Raw genomic sequence first — 17,330 nt, 5'->3', positions numbered from 1 at the left:
AAATTGAGATTGATATATATATATACACTACATCTAAAATGATCTTTAGGGACAATTAATTAATGACAATAGATCAATTGCCGCTAAATTTGTATTTTTAGCGGCAATTAACACTCTTTGTATATGTCTCTAAAGACTTTAGCGACATTGGATCTAATGGCACTTAACTAATGCCGGTAAAAACTTTAGTACTCATTATTAATATGTATATTTATTGCCGCTAAAAGTTTCTTTTGTTGCAGTGATAATTAAATGAGATGAAATATTTATATGTTCAACTTAATTATTACCTAACAGACACTTGAAAATAAGTGTAAAATATTTTCAAAAATTTAAATTGAAAATATCTAATAAAAATAACTTATTATATATTCAATTGCTCAATTAAAATAAATTACTCCATAAAATATCTAAATAAAATTTATTGATAATTTTTTTTTAAAAATACGATAAAACAATAATAATTAATGACGAAAACTCAAAAATTCATGATTTTCCGACAGAAAATTATTCGGCCAATTGGAAGTATTGACAAGTCAGCAGACAACATTCTAGACATAATAATTTTGACATAATCAACTATAGGAATTATTAGAAAACGAGTAAAATAAACAACGTACGTATTATAACTCATTTATTTTCCGACCATATTCCGGCACAGTCCACATTGGTAGGATCGATTTTTTTTTTATTAAATTTGAATTCATATCGAAATTTTTTATGTTGAGAGTAAGATGCTACCTAATAAAAATAATTTCGTACTTAGGAGGACTTGAACCTAGTGGGGGAGCCAGGAGTTTGGTGAAGGTTTTGCGAGTTTTCTTCTTAGTTGTGTTAAGGGTGTGCAAAAATTAAATATACACTCGTAATAGCTAACATTTAAATTATGTACACGATATAATTTTCGACGAAGGGTAAAGTGGTTCCGACTCTGCTCAAACACGAGACCTATAAGGAAGGATGAAAGAGTACTTTACCACTCTATCAGTAGGGGGGAGCTAGACAACTAGCAGTCTGCATGAAATTCAGTCGAACTTAGTAGATTTTGCTCAAATTAATAATCTATTTATATTAATAAATTTATTAAATATGTATAAATTTTAAACTCATTATTATTACTTATAATCGTCATTATAAAATTCAAAAGCAATAAAATTGAAATTCTAGTTTCGACTATGTTCGCCACAACCCTAATCGGTTAACTTCTTTATTAATAACACCAAAAACACACAAAGGAAACTACCTCTCATCTATACATCTTCTTTCTTCAATATGTGTTCTGGCCATGTTCTATCTTTCTACAACTTGACTTTCTATGAAGGTATCTCACCATCGTTGAATGGTTCCGTCTGCTCAAAACTCGGTAGCATGGTAAATTAAGAGCCAGTAAATCTAGTTCAATCGATAAATTCATCTCAGAAGTAGGTTGATCCATTGTAGTGAGTTCAAATATACAATATTACATAGTAGGAATAAGAACCCCAAAAGCTAAGGTGGAATATTTCCTAATTAAGAGACTTGTGTATTAAATAATTACGATAAATAATTTGAGACAAATGGAATATTAAGGAAATATCCGATTCGTTCTTTTGAGCTAATTAGCATAATAATATAATAGAAGAAATTTTATTTAACGAAATTTGTAACATCCCGCAATTTGAAATAAATAGGAAGAAACCAATAATTGGAAATAGTCATTTTTGGAAAGAAGGAAAAATTTGGAATTTTACTTAAGTTAGGAAATAGTGAGTTTTTGGTCAACTTCAAATAGACATAACTCCTAGATCAGAATGAGTTAAGTGTACTTCCAGGTATGATTGGGAAGCTCTTGGAACGATCATTCCAACGCCGCCAAGATTACGTGAATCCGAATTTGTATGAGTGAGATACGGCCATTGGAAGTTGGGCTGTTCAAATAAGGAAATGTCCAATCCGGATTTTTGAAAGGTATTTCAGTCTTTTCCTTATCCAATTAATTAAATTCGTTTTAAGTGAATTAATTAAGGGTCTAAACTGAACTTGGTTAGTTTTACACTTTTGGAAAAGAGTTAGGGTTTTAGAGAAGAGGAAAGAAGAGGAGAAAAGAGAAGGAGAAGCAAGGAAATCGTCAAGTTCATCGAGTTTAGCTTGTGGATTTCGTCGGGGTGATCCCTACAAGGTATGTGAGATCACATAGCGTTGGGTTAGTGCACCCACACACCAATCATGCTTTATTTTAGCGAATTTAAGTTCTTGAAAGCTCAGAAATTGAGTTCTTGATGGGTTTGTTGAAGTTCTATTAATTTCTTGATTCATTGAATTGTGGCGGAGTTGTTTGATCCGAATTCATGATTTTAGGTTTGATTTTGAGTAGAATCTGATGTACTTTGAACATATAATCGATTCTAAGTGTTTGGGGAAATGACCCATGGAGTTTAGAGGGTTTAGAGCTGGAAAACGAAGAAGAAATTTCGTCGGTCAAAATCTGGACATGCCTCCACGTCGCGGACCCACTCCCCAGTTATGGGAAAAGTTATTTCGTGGAGCGGAGCGGTCACGTACCGTTCTGCCTCAAAAAGTTATTTTCGAAACCAAAATTTAAATGTTTCTCCGCGTCGCGGACCCACCCTCAGATAGTGAAATTTTGATTTTTTTTTCTCATGTTTAGCTATCTAAATTCATTCCTAAACATCATGAGATCTTTCCTATCACAAATTACGATCCTTTAATCCATAAATTCAATTTAAGGAAAGTCAAGAGTCAAGTCAAGAGAAGTTCATAAAGTTTTCCAAAAGTCTTTTACAAATGTTTTAACTTTGTTTTAAGACTTGAGTTTGAGTTGAGTAAAGAGTAAAGTTGAAGTTCATTTCTTCAAAAGTATATGAGGACTATGTATTCCCAAAAGAGTTTAAAATGTTTTCACATTTAAATAAGAATGGAAACTGAGATTTCCAAAAGAGCCTTTGAGCTAGTTTTTCATTAAAGAGCCTTTTGGGCTAGTTTTTTAGTTAAATAATAAATGCTTTCACAATAAAGCAAGAGAGGAAACCTTGATTTCCAAGATAGTCTTTGAGCTAAGTTTTTGAGCAATTATCTCAAACCATAGAAAGAAGTATGTTTTTAAACATAAAGAGCTAGTATCATATTTTGGGAGTAGTATTGAACACCGATATAGGGGAGCGTTCAAAGAACCCACAACCCCCATAAACCATGTAGCCATCATGGGTAGAAAAGGGTCATACTTTTTAGATGAATCATTTAATGCTTTTTAGCATAGACTAGTGGATCCACTTGGTGAGTTAGGTTCTATACCCTTGGCAAGGTATAAGATGGTCCTTGGCAGCGTGAGGTAAAGTGTTGTATCATCACTATAGCTCTTAAGTGATGTTTGTCGGTTAGAGAAACTCCCACAACAGTATTTTGTATTTTTATATACATCAGATTATTTGTATTTTTACATACATCTCAGAGTTATATTTATCTTTGCATACACACAAAGTTGGCATCATGTTTTGAAACAACTTTTCTTTATATTGCACATGTTTTAAATTGTTTTATATTGAAATGAGTTCAGTTATGTTGAGTTGTGTTGAGCCAGGTAAGTTCTTTAGTTTCTTTCAGATTCTTTTCAAACCTATGTTGTGTTTAGCATTCCAACTCGCATACTCGTACATTTCATGTACTGATGTCAGTTGGCCTACATCGTCTTATGATGCAGACGCAAGTAACTAGGATCAGCATCCAGCACATTGTTGATCCAATGAGCAGTTCAAAGTATGTTGGTGAGCCTCTTTGTATTCCAGAGGATCCCTTTTATTGCTTTCAGTTTATTATCAGTTCTTTAGGATGTTGTGGGGTTTGTCCCAACATCCATCTCAGTTGTTTTAGAGGTTTCATAGATAGTCAGACAATTAGTTATGAGTATGTTAGCTTTGTATTTCAGATGTTTTGCTATGAGACTTGAGTAGCCATTTTGGCTAGTTTGAATGCTATTTTTAAAGACATTCTAAGATTTTTCATAAGTTCTTTATTTGAGGTTGTTTCTGAAGTTTAAGTATTCCGCTGAGTAAGTAAGTCAGGCCAATGGTTTGCTTGGGGCCAACAATGGTCTTCGAGTGCCAGCCACGTCCGGAGTGTAGGCTCGAGGCGTGACAAAATAAATGTGAATTTATTTGAAATGAAATAGACATTTAGAAAAATGCAGCAACATAAGATATCATTAATACTCTTGATTACAGTGATACTGTATTTATAAAAATAAATATTTCACAAGGATATAATATGTTTTAAATATAAGAAGAAATCTAGACTATCTATTTTTTAATATTTTAATAAGGTAAGTTTCGAAGTTGGTTTCTTTACTACACTACTAATTGTGGAGCGTTGAGGCCGGGATAAGTTTCATCCTCAAGAGGAAAAGAATTTGAATCACTTGCTAAGACTTTCACATGACCGCTCAGTACTAAAGGAGGTAAGATTGTAAAAACAATCAAGATGTTTGCCTAATTAAAAACAACCATCCAAGTACATGCTTCTCAATACTGATCCATTGATATGGAATTAGCATGACCTGATTATAAGACTTATAAGACCTCACGTCTTCACTTGTCAGAGACTTTTACCTAAGTTCAAGAAATTAAGGTCATTCTTTTTTAGTACTCTTCCTTAGAAGTTACGCCTTTTTGCTTCATTGGTAATTCGAATGCATAAATTTAAGACCGAAGGTAAAGATGTTTACCATCCGAGCAATTCTGTGGGGTGGGAATTCAATAAGGACTCGATTCCTTCTCTCCCCTTTTTGTCAACTTCCATTTTGCATTTTCTAGTTTGTATATTTTGCTTTGCTTAACCATTGTTTTTGCAAATGCACAAGGATGGTATCAACTCGAGTACACGCATATATATGTGGTTATAAAATTATGATTTGAAGTTAAAGTTTTGTTTGAATATGTAATTTAGATTTTTTTTAAATCAGTTTGTACTTTTTTTTCATAAACATGAAATCCCAACAAGTTGTGGAAAACTACCGAAATTTCCTTAATTTGGATATAATCTTATTAGATGAGCAAATCATTATTCATAAACAAGTTAGTAAATAATAGTACTAACTAGTTCTTCTCTAATATAATTCTTTTACATTGTACGGATAATTTCTTCATGCATGTTCAAATACTGATTTAAAATTACCGCTTCATATTGCATGTTCAAACACAAACTAATTAGTGTCGCTCAGATTTTTCCTCTTTAAGTAAAGGATGTTTTTAAAAATTACATATTACAAATTATAATTGAAAATAAAAATGGAGAAAATAATTATCTTCACGATAAGTGGAAGATATCTCGCTCTCTTTAAGGAGATTCAAGCTCACTGCAACAAATGTTTTTCGCCGGTCCAGCAGTAGTCTTTTTGACTTGTCCTTTCGAGGATACTATGATCAATTCACAAAATATAACTCAGCAAACAGGCAAGTGTTGAGTTCAAATCTCCACAAAAAAGAACACCTCCCTTCAACTAATAAGAAACTCTCTTTCACGATTCTATTTTCTTGTACTCAAAACAAAGGAAGATCAAAACCATCACTATTTATAGAGAAGAAAATTCTTTTACAATGAATAGTCTAGAGGTTACATAAGTTACTAGACAAATAACCAACACACACAATGTAGCAACGCAAAGCTATATTTATAATAATATTAAAATGTCACTAACAAAGGATGTTATATATATATATATATAATTTGGTGTGATATAACATAACTAGGACATTTGGTCCACTTAGCCACAATCTACCTAATGTAGTTGACACAACCCAAAACTAGAAAACACAAACCGCCCCTGCGCCACAAAGCTCAACCATCCAAGTGCGGCTTGACTTGTGCATGACATGGATTTGGTAACCACCAATGTGTTTGGCATGTCAAGGTGTGTTGCTTGCTCATGTGCGTGCGCCTATTGCCAAGTCGTGAATCGTGACAGATCAGTCAGAATTTTCATTAATAAATTTTAAAATATGAAAAAGTAAACATAAATTTTAACTTTGACCTCCAACTTTCAAAGTGCACAAATAGACACTTTAACTATCCAACCTTTTAATAAATAAACACGCGTGTCTTATCTGGCAAAATGCGTGACGTGCACGCATTTTGCGCGAGTGAGAAGTAATTTTTAGGCACACAACAGTGAAAAAATGCTGAAATGACAACTCTACCCTTAATTAATTTTTATTTTTTTTTTAGTTCTAAAATGGACGTGTAAAGTGTTTAATTAGTTGGCAGCCATTGAGTGGCTCACTAATACACGTGGCAGCGATTGCATTTCACGCTCTTAGCTCCAAAAATCGCGTGTTTATTTATTAAAAGGTTGGATAGTTAAAGTGCTTGTTTGTGCACTATGAAAGTTGGAGGTCAAAGTTAAAATTTGAAAGCCAAGTTTAAGGTCAAATATATGTATTATCCTTTTCTCATTCTATTATCATCGAACCACCTCATTGAAAAAACACATGGTGAAAAAATAGATTTTCATTGAAATATTTGAACTAGTAACTGAATGTTTTTTTTCTCTCAATTGATCGATTCAATCAGAATATTCGTGAAAAAAAGCCCATAAATACTTTTTTTTCAATGGGAAATTTTAATGGGGGAATTAGTTTTTTTTAGTAGTGTATATACACATAAAATAATTTTAACCATATATAAATCATATAACTTTTTTATTTAAAAAAAAGTTTCGGATAAATTCCCTAGGTCCTATCTGGCTCCGCCACTGACCGTCAAGCGCACCACTCCCACACAACGTCATAGTTGTGGTCTCTGCCTTATTCTTGGCCCTTTTAATTAAATGTGCCAACTCTTTGCCTCATGCCTAATGTCTTGAAATATCAATGCCAAGTCAATGTTTGCCACATTAATTTTGTATTTTTGTCACGATTTCTAGGGTCGATTTGAATTACATATCAACTTAAAATGGTCACCCCATTTACATATCATCTCTAACATGCAATTCTCGCATAATCATTTTCAGGTAAAATACTTTCATGAAAAATTAATGTTTCCTTTATATGTAAATAAAAAACATATTATTTTAAAAATATTTATATAATTTATTGATTTATTTAATTTTCTATTCGATGAATGGTATTTGTATAATTGAAATCCAACTAAATTTAGATCACAATTATTACAAAGACTCATTTTTAAAGAAGATGATCATAACAAATTTATTTTTATTTTTAAAAAGCATGAATCCGAAATATTTAGTTAAACATGTGAAAGGGACTCAAACCTTCTCATCACAAATCGTGTTAGTGACTTACTTGGTTCTAAATATATAAACTACAAAAATACAATTTGAGATGGGGGTAGGGGTAGGATGTGAGGGTGGTGGGGAGGGTGAGCGGAAACAGAGGATAGGGGTGATATGTGTTAGAGGGTGTGAACGAAACAACTCAAAACAAATCGTTCACATCAGAAATAAAGGTACTAAGGTTGTATTTACTTTTTCTTGAAAAGTCACTGGTGAAATTTGTTTTGCTTAACTTTTTCCCTAATTTCATTAAAAGAAATGTTATCTTTTTTTAAAGAATTTATTTTATTAGAAAATAATTTTTTTAAATTGTTTTAACCAACTAAAGATGACGACACACTTATTTACACATCCATAAATCACATAAATTTTTTCTTAAGGTTTATAAAAGAATATTGCTTCTTAAGATATGGATGTCCACATCACATGCACGTACATCATTAGGTAAGCATTTCTTGTACATTAAAAATTAGTCTCGACTTTCAACAAGGGCAATAATTGTAAAGCAGTTTGTATATATAATTTTTCGTTTCAAAATAAGTGTTATTTTAATAAAAAAATTATTTTAAATTAAGTATTACTTATATTAACAAAAGTTGTCCAAAAATAAGTGTTGCTTTAGAAATTTAAGAAAATAGTAGTAATTATTTTCAACTATATATAAACCCTCATATTAAAGAACTATTTCTTTGAAAGGAAAAGGGTTTGATATACCCCTCAACTTTGTCATTTAGAGCTGATATATCCTTCTTTATGAAAGTGGCTCGTATATACCCCTACTCATATCCAAGTGACTCACATATACCCTTTTCCTCTAACGGAAATGAAAAAAATTAATTTTAGTTTAACTTTTTATTATTTTAAAAAAAAATCTCATATGAGTATATTTAATCCTCATCAACATATTTTTTTTACTTTTTTTTGTTTCAATGACTAATTTGAATTTATTATTTTGATCGTCAAATTTATTTATGTTTCACTTGTAAAACTTATTATAGCTGACCAAATTTTTTTCTTCAAATACAAAAATTAAATTACAGTATAGACAAAAAAAATAGTTTTAAATTATAATATAGCCACAAAAAAAATAGTTTTAAATTTTTTTCTTTACACTAAGATATGAAAGAAAAAAATAAAATAAGAATAAGAAACTCAAATAATTATAATCAAAGAAGTCAAATAATAATTTATGTATGAAAAGATTAAAATATACCTTGAATTTTGCTAGAAGAATCATATATACCCCTCAATAATTTTTAAGAAAATTAAAAGTCAAAAATATAAATTTAAAACTAATTTTTTTCACTTCCGTTAAATGAAGGGTATATGTGAGCTCATTTTGTAACGGCAGGGGTATATGTGAGTCGTTTGTATAACGATAAGGGTATAAATGCCACTTTGATAACAAGGGGCATATTAGTTTCAAATGGTAAAGTTGAGGGGTATATCAGACCCTTTTTCCTTCTTTTATTAGTGCCTTGTCAAACATGCATCCCTATACCTATGCGTCTTGTGTGCTTATTAGTGCCATTAAGGGGTGGCTGAAGGTTAGGCGTACATGGGCGCTCATCCCCACCATTGATCTAAAATTTCCATTTTTTCGCAATTTTGGTTGTCAAGTCGCGATATATGGAAGTATTATAGGGGTGCTTAGACTTCTCTGCTGTGATGGGTTCTGTCATGTGAAACGGTGAAACTGCTTGTCAGGCTAGGCTAAAATGCATGGTTGTGTTACTAGACTTCGTCTCTCCTTTACTATGAAAGTCTCGCTCTTATTTTTTAAGAAAAAAAAAGTTGAAAACTGAGCTTGACTATCTAATGGAAGGGAAGGAAGAAGTGAAACTTAGAAATAAGCATAACTAAGAAAACTATATTTATTTTTTTCTTAATAAACGTAAATTAATCTAAAACGAAACTTATTCTGAAACATAAAGAGTATATATATAACTGAAGAAAGATCCAGAGCAATTTAATTTTTATTACCTAATCATTAAGTATACATTATAAATACCATGGACTTGGATTATAGATAATGAGAGTCTATGTTGGTTGGATTCTTCACATATTGATACATGCATATTAAATATTTTTAAAATAGTACTACGTTTTAAGAAGGCATAATACATAAATTGGACCCTAAACTTGGCTTCAAATTTTAAGTATGACCTCTAACTTTCATAGTGCACAAGTAGGTACTTTAACTATCCAATTCTTAAACAGAAAAATACGTGAATCCAACAGCCAAATTGTGTGATATACAAACGCTCCTACGTGGCTTATTGAGCCACTCAGTGGCTGCCACGTAATTAAAAAATTACACGTATTTTATAATTTTTAAAAAAAGAAGAAATTAAAATACAAAAGGGTAGGGTTGTATTTTCTTTTCCCAATTTGCTCGATTTTCACTCAACATCAGCGGAGCCCTAGCCCTAATTTCTTTGCAAATCAAAGTAAAATTGTGAAGATTTGTGGTCAAAGTTCTTATCTTTTGGATGTTTATGTGTTGTTCTTCCTCAATTTAGTCTGGTTATGTTAATTTTTGCTTTTTGAAAGTTTTTTTTTGGTAGAAGTTGTCACCATGAATGTAAATTCACTTTTTTTTATACTGAACTATTTGTAGACCAAGAAATCTTCATTATAGCTCTTTTTACACAATGACAAAAAAAAATTAGAAGCCATTACATAAAAAACGACCAAAAATTGTGCACAAAAAGAGAAAAAATGCTTGAGTACTAGAATTAGGAAGAAGAAGAAGAAAAATGGGATTTTGATTTGAAAAAAATAAAGATATATTTAAAGGGGATTCATTAAGGGTAAAATTGTCATTTTTGCTTTTTTTTTTCTACTATTGTGGGCCTCGAAAAATACCCCTGACGCGCCTGAATTGCGTCTAAATCACGCGTTATGCCAGGTTGGATTCGCGTGTTTTTTTTTTTAAGAATTGGATAGTTGAAGTGCTTACTTGTGCACTTTGAAAGTTAGAGGTCATACTTAAAATTTGAAGCCAAATTTAGGGTCCAATTTATGTATTATGCCTTTTTAAGAAACCAACACGAAAACGATTAAATAATAATATGAAGGATTGGAAAAAAACAAAAATAATTGACTTTGTACATATCTTTCTCACATTAAAATACACATATTTTCAAGAATATCCATGTGGTCCTATTTTTATTCATCTTCCTATTCATGTACCTATATCAAAAGTTGTTGTTTTTCATATTAATGATGTACCATTTTCATAATTGTTCACCAAGTCTAAATATGTCTTGAGATCGTGACACGTGGCAATATCCCCTTTGCTACTTAATCTAAGTTCCTTGCCTACCTCAGCATACACCCATTGGGTATCCTCCATGCACTTTTGTAGCCAACTTGGCATACCCGTGAACGCCACGTGGCTAGTCCCTTTTTCCTCCACGTCATTAATATCGTCGTGGATGACGAATCCTGGAACTTTTGTAATGGGATCGTCGGAGTTGACGATTCAGAGAACATTTGTACCACTTTTCTCCAATTGGCATCGAAAACTTTTGTTTCCAACTCTAGGCCCTCCAAATGATACAACACTTACTATGGGTGCGTTACTAAATTTTGTTGTAATATCACACGCTGTTAATGTTGCAAGGGCAGCACCAAGACTATGTCCTGCGATAGTTATACTTAATGCCTCATCACTATATTTATCAACAATCTTGCCAATTTCTTCTCTAATTGTGTCTTGCAAACTTTGGTCACATTGGGTGTTTGTTGTGTACAAGTTCAAGAGTCCACTTTGTACCATAGGTTGATCGTAATTTTCGTCAGACGTTGTCATGTCGTTTGGTAAGCAAGTCAACGTGGCCCAAAAATTCTGGAGCCATGAGGTGGCGGTACCTCGATAAGCGATCACCACGTTGCGGCGTCCGAGTCTAGCGATCTCTTTTTCATCGTCGCAAACAGCCACATAACCGATCCAGCTGGATCGCGGGGACGCTAGGTTCTGGAAAGTCTTTTTAGTCCATCGTGGCATTTGGACCATGCACGTGGCGTACAAGTTCTTGACCACCTTGTAACCGGTTTTGTCAAGTCTGCAGTCTGTCAGCATTGAACTCTTAGGATAAAGACACGTGGCGTACGTGGGTGATGACATGTCAAAGTCGAAGCAACGATAGGCTGCTTCAACGAATTCCCTGTACCTCAAGATCTCCTTACGAAGATCATCATCAAGTGGATCAAGCAAGCCTTCCCAATTCTTGATCCCTTGGAATTCCATCCACTGGTGCCGGAGTTAGGCCACTGCTCTGTGTCCAATAGAGCAGTGGCCCAACCCCGAGTTCGTGATCTTGAAACTACGAGCTATGAGTCGTTTACTCAATGTAGAACACTTTGATATAGGGAGTACCAACCCCATATGTTGTTTTGTGAAAATGTTGCAATTTGTTTTGAAATTATTTCCACTTGAGTGCCTCATCATGATTTGTGAAAGGTGTATGTAGTTTTTACAAGATTCTTGGAATGTGGATAATCGAAGCTCTTTTTTGTGGAGTAATAATATTAATTCATACACTTTCACTTAACTATTACATTTTGGCTGCACTCAAATGAGGGCTATTTATAGTTGTTGCCGATCCCAAGCTCTTTATTGTGGGTGCATGGTGGGGTCGAGTTGAGGCGAAGCTAGGATTCCAATTTTTACATTTTGAATTTTATAATAACAATTTTAAATAATAATGACTGAGTTACATTCTAAATTTAATATTTATACATATCTAATGAATTTAGTAACACAATTCAGGGTCTTTCAAAAACAACTTATCTATCTCCACGAAGTAGTAATAAGGTCTACAAATACTCTACCCTCTCCAGATCCCACTCAGTGACTTTTCACTAAATATATTGTTGTTATTGTTATTATTAATACAAATACATTATATAAACAAAATCTACTAAATTCAGTCGAATCTGCATGGGATCTATTAATTCCACACATGGGGTAGAGGGGAGACTATTCTTAGGAAGACTATATATTATATGACAGAAATAATTGAGGTGGACGGTGCATTTTAAGTGTTTATAGGATAGATTTTATATTATTTGGTTTAGTGGGGACAAAATGTGTACACTATCAATAGTTGTAGAACGTTTGGTCTAGGACTTATTTTTTGTTTTTATAAACTATGGTGTTTGGGAATGAATCTTGAGAAAGAAGAAAAAAATAAAGATTGAATTTTTGGTATACATATGAAAAACCTTTAGAAACTATAGTAATCTTGAATACGTCATAATCATGACATTTGTCATGATAAGCCATAGTGAAATAAGGAGTCGTTTGGTAAAGTGTATATATATTAGAAAAAATAATGTGTTCATTAATATTATGTATGTATTAGTAATGTGTGTGTGTATATATATATATATATATATATATATATAGATATACACTATTAAGATGAATTACTTGGATAAATTTTTTTTTTATGCAAAATACATTGATGACTTTTTAAATTTGTTTCCAATTTCATTTATACATTCGAACTATAACCTATTTTGATGTTGAGCACATGAACACATGATAATTAAAGTGTTCTTATTAGACCATGTTCGGGCTCAAATTTTAAAAGAACTTTTGTGCGCATTCTCAAACTTCCATTACATAGATAGTTGATTTACCATTTAAAATATGGCATCTTCTTTAATTATATGTATTAGTCGCAATAAGTCGTATAACTAAACCCTAGACATGTTCAGCACACACAAAAATACTAAGTAATTTCTTTTCTATTTGTCCTAACGTTGTTGGACAGAATTACATAATACTTCTTGCTGGTGAAAGATATCAATAGATATCTCGTAAAATTAGTTCTAATATACATAAACTGGTCCAAACATCATAATTATCAAACACAAAACTAAAAGTCATTAAAAGCCAAAAAAAATGTAATTATCAATAATTAATGGCAAAACTCAAAAATCCATGATTTCCCGATACAACCTCTTTAGCCCATAGGAAGTATATTGACAAGTCAATAGACAACATTAAAGAAAGATTGACCATGTTGACCAAGTAATAGTATATAGAGGAAGTATTTAGGAAACGAGTAAAATAAACAATGTATTGTAACTTTTTTTTTTCGACCATATTGCGGCACAGTCCACAGTAATGCATCCCCATTGACCATTATATTTTTTGTGATGTCTAATATACACATGAAAGTTCGATTAAATTTAGATTTGTGTTGAAAAGTTTTATGTTTCGAATAAAGTGTTTTTTAATAAAGATGATTCCATATTCAAAGGAATTTGAACATGAGTTTTTTGACCAAGAATAAAAAGTACCTATGACCAGTGGCGTAGCCAACTTTATATCAGGGAAATTATACCGTATATATAAGTAAAATAATAAATAAAATGGCTAAATAACATATTTGGACACTCTTGATACAATATATGTAATCTAGTGGTTTCAGGTGCCTTGAAAGAGTAAAGACACACGAACTTAAAGTGTTTGTGTGTTTGAATCTCACTAGTAACAATTTTTTTCACTTTTTAAGAAGAGCGGGTTCACTTTTAACATTTGAACACCCTTTGTGAAATTTCTGGCTCTGCCACTGCTTATGACTAGAGGCGAATATAAGGAGATAAGAGTGTGTTCACCCGAGCCCACTCGAAGAATGTATTTTAGTTTTTTTTAAAAATATTTTATGGATATATAGAGAGTTTGATGAATCTCCTGAACACGAGATAAAAGGTTGGACTAGTTGATTTAGCTAGGGAATTCAAAATTTATTTTGAGGTTTTAATTTCAAATTCTTGACTATATTTTTTTGAATTTGCTTTTAAAATTTGAATCCGTCACTACTTAACACTCCATGCCACAACTTTGGTTGGTCAACAACTACTTTTTAATAAGACCAACAAACACAAAGGAAATTATAAGTGGTAGTTATAGTCCAAAAAACATGAAAGTTTGTAACTACCTTCATTGATACATCTCCTCTCTTCAATAATATGTCTTCTAGCCATGAATTCATGGCTCTCTATGAAGGTATTTTGTCATCGTCGACTGGATTGTAGGCTGCTCAAAACGCGTTAGCATCGTACGTATGAAGAAATTCGATCTTCTTAGGTAATATACACGAAAAATCTTCTTTCTTAAAATTCTCTAGAAATTTTTGTCTCTGTCACTGAATTAAGATATATAACAACCTTAGATTTCTTGGATTTGGATGTATATAGACTCAAATATATCATCATAAAATTCTTTTTTACTTTTATTAAAGATTTCGTCTTAAAGAATTCTGGGAATTTTGGCAGGATTTTTTTCTTTGACTATATTCAGAATAGCCTTTTCATGTTTGTATTTTAATATATTTAGATTTCTCATTCTTTGCTGACAAAAGGTTTAATTTAATTATTTGTATAAATGAATTAACTAAAAAAATTAAAAGTGAATCATAATTCACCCATTCAGTTCTTACTAAAATTTCAATTGCTTCATTTGTTTTTATATAATATATTTTTAACATTTATTAGGAAAAAAATATGATTATATATAATATATTAAATAAATAAACAAATATTTGTAAAAATTATTTGATAAGATTTTTCATGGATCAACTTGACGGCATTGAATTAATAAATAGTAACCCATCAAATAGTTACTTAGGCTGAATTGAATTAGACTGAAATAGATTTAAAGACGAGCCATAACTAATTAATCTATTCTTACTAAGTTTTTTTTTTTCTTATACAATTTTAAAGAAATGATAAAATTATGTAATTTTTTTATCAAGATTATATATAATATATGAAAAAAATTTAAATCAAAATATATTTTGATAAAATTTCTTATTTGCCAATTTGAGTTATATTTCAGACCAACTCTTGAATGAGATGAACGAGCCTCGCTAAATAGATTAACTAGGGGTGACAAAATTAGCCTGACTCCACGACCCGTCCAAATCATAACAGATTTGGGCTAGTGTGATTTTGATGATGACTTGATTAGACAATGTTAACGATTTGAAAATATTTAATTTTATTTTTACATATAAATAATTGTCTAGTTTTTATTTTTTTTAAAAGATTATTATAGATTACTATAATTATTATAATTGGTGAAATATTATTATTACTTATTTTTTGCAGAGGAAAAAAAGTTAAAAATTGATATAAATTTAAAAAAAACAAGTAAGGTACCAATTTTTTTTTTGGTCCAAGTAAGATACAAAGTTACGTCGATGCAATCTAAAAATAGAAATAAATTATTGATGTTCTATAGATAATCTAACAATTATATATCTCATTCTTTACATGTTTTTTTCATTCATGAAATAATATCTATAAAGGTATTTTCTAATTTTGGATAATCGATTGAATTTTAAATTTAAATTTTGGATATGAGAAAAATTGCGGAGGAAAATTGAGTTACACTTTGTGAATTTGAAAGTTTGAAGTCTTATGCAAATACCAAACATCACATGGGAAACAAAACAAAAAAATGTGAACACGCTCATATTTTTGAATTTGAAACATTACGAGAAATAACGAAAATTTCGACATAAGAAACAATAAAATTTGACTTGCCACTTCATTATCTTATAGGTTTCGTTTATATTAGATGAAATCATGAAATGTAATGTTTGAAAAATATAAAAATAATACGTTAAATTAGACGGTTGAACAATGACCAATTTTATTTCTTCTACCCATTTTGACTCGTTCAAATTCAAGTCAAATACCTCATTTGCCATCCTAAATCCCTCATAAACTAATAAATGAACGACTGTTGATCCATTTAAACTTGAACAAATTATGCGAGTCATATTTTTATGAATTAATTTAATTCAACGGAGACACGTTACTACACATGGATGATTGGACCCAAAGAGGCACGCAACTCAGTGTACTGTTTATTTAATCTTACTTCCTGGTTGGTCAACGTGTCAACATTTTAAGGCCAATTTTTTTTTTTTCTTTGTTCTACTATTTAGTCTTCCTTTTCATATTGTTGAAAAATATTATAGGATCGAATTCGAATTCACCATAAGGGGTGTTAATTAGCCTGTTAACTTATTAATAATTTTATGTGTTAAGATTAAGACCATAATACTAGCAATATAAATATACACACTTTAATTATAATATATAGAACGAGTTATCGTTTGAAGAATCTTCAGTTGTGGACAATAATTTTCAATGATAGGTAACTTAAGGTCGTGGTTGTTGCAGATCATTATAATATAGAAACATGCAAGTCGCCCACTTACTAGTATTTTCGAATAAATAGTGTACTACACATATTATATGTCATTAATATTTTCTTTTTGATCTATCCTAGAATAAATAATATTACACATCATGATATGTTAAACATTACATTACATATCGTTAATAACATCGTGCTCTTATCAATTATAGAAACATCATAACATGTTTATACATGCTAACTTGTTAAATACTACCTTACATATTGTTAATAACATGGTGCTCTTATAATATAGAAATGTCATGCCATGTTTATACGTCATGACTTGTTAAACACTACACTATATATCGTTAATAACATCGTGCTCTTATATTATAGAAACGTCATGACATGTTAAACACAATTAGTCTAAAAAAATATTCTTCCTTCTTGAATTCAAAATCCAAAGTCCATAGATACATGACTATACAAGTTGCAAAATAAGTCCTCTAGCAACGTTTTTCCAATTGGTAATAAACACATTTTGTCTTGTCCCCACTCAACCATAGTAATACCTATATATCCTATATGAGAAAAACTATAAATTGCTCAAATATAACTACGTGAAAGTGTATGCATTAAAATTATTATTTCTCCATAAAAGATAATGAGGCTCTCAAGTGGAAATATTTGCAAATCAAAATGCAACATTCTTTTCATGACTAAACAAAATGAGATTGGTACTCCCTATTTCAAAGTGCTTTAAATTGAGTAAACTCGGAGCTCGTAGATTCAAGATCACGAGCTCGTGGAATCCGAGGTTCAACCACTGCTCTGTTGGAGATAGAGAAGTGGCTGAACTCCGGGACAGTGGATGGA

General features: G+C 31.3%; 1 pseudogene; it reads right to left on the bottom strand.

The window, feature by feature from the left end:
- Positions 1 to 10,499: 10,499 nt before the first annotated feature.
- Positions 10,500 to 11,537, bottom strand: LOC125808129 (phospholipase A(1) DAD1, chloroplastic-like; annotated as a pseudogene).
- Between the last annotated feature and the right edge of the window lie 5,793 nt (positions 11,538 to 17,330).

Source organism: Solanum verrucosum, unplaced genomic scaffold, assembly GCF_900185275.1.
Source record: "Solanum verrucosum unplaced genomic scaffold, falcon-dt-bn FXZP01000529.1, whole genome shotgun sequence".
Lineage (NCBI taxonomy): Eukaryota > Viridiplantae > Streptophyta > Magnoliopsida > Solanales > Solanaceae > Solanum > Solanum verrucosum.
The sequence above is the reverse complement of the archived record's forward strand: the minus strand, read 5'-3'. Positions and strand labels throughout refer to the sequence as shown.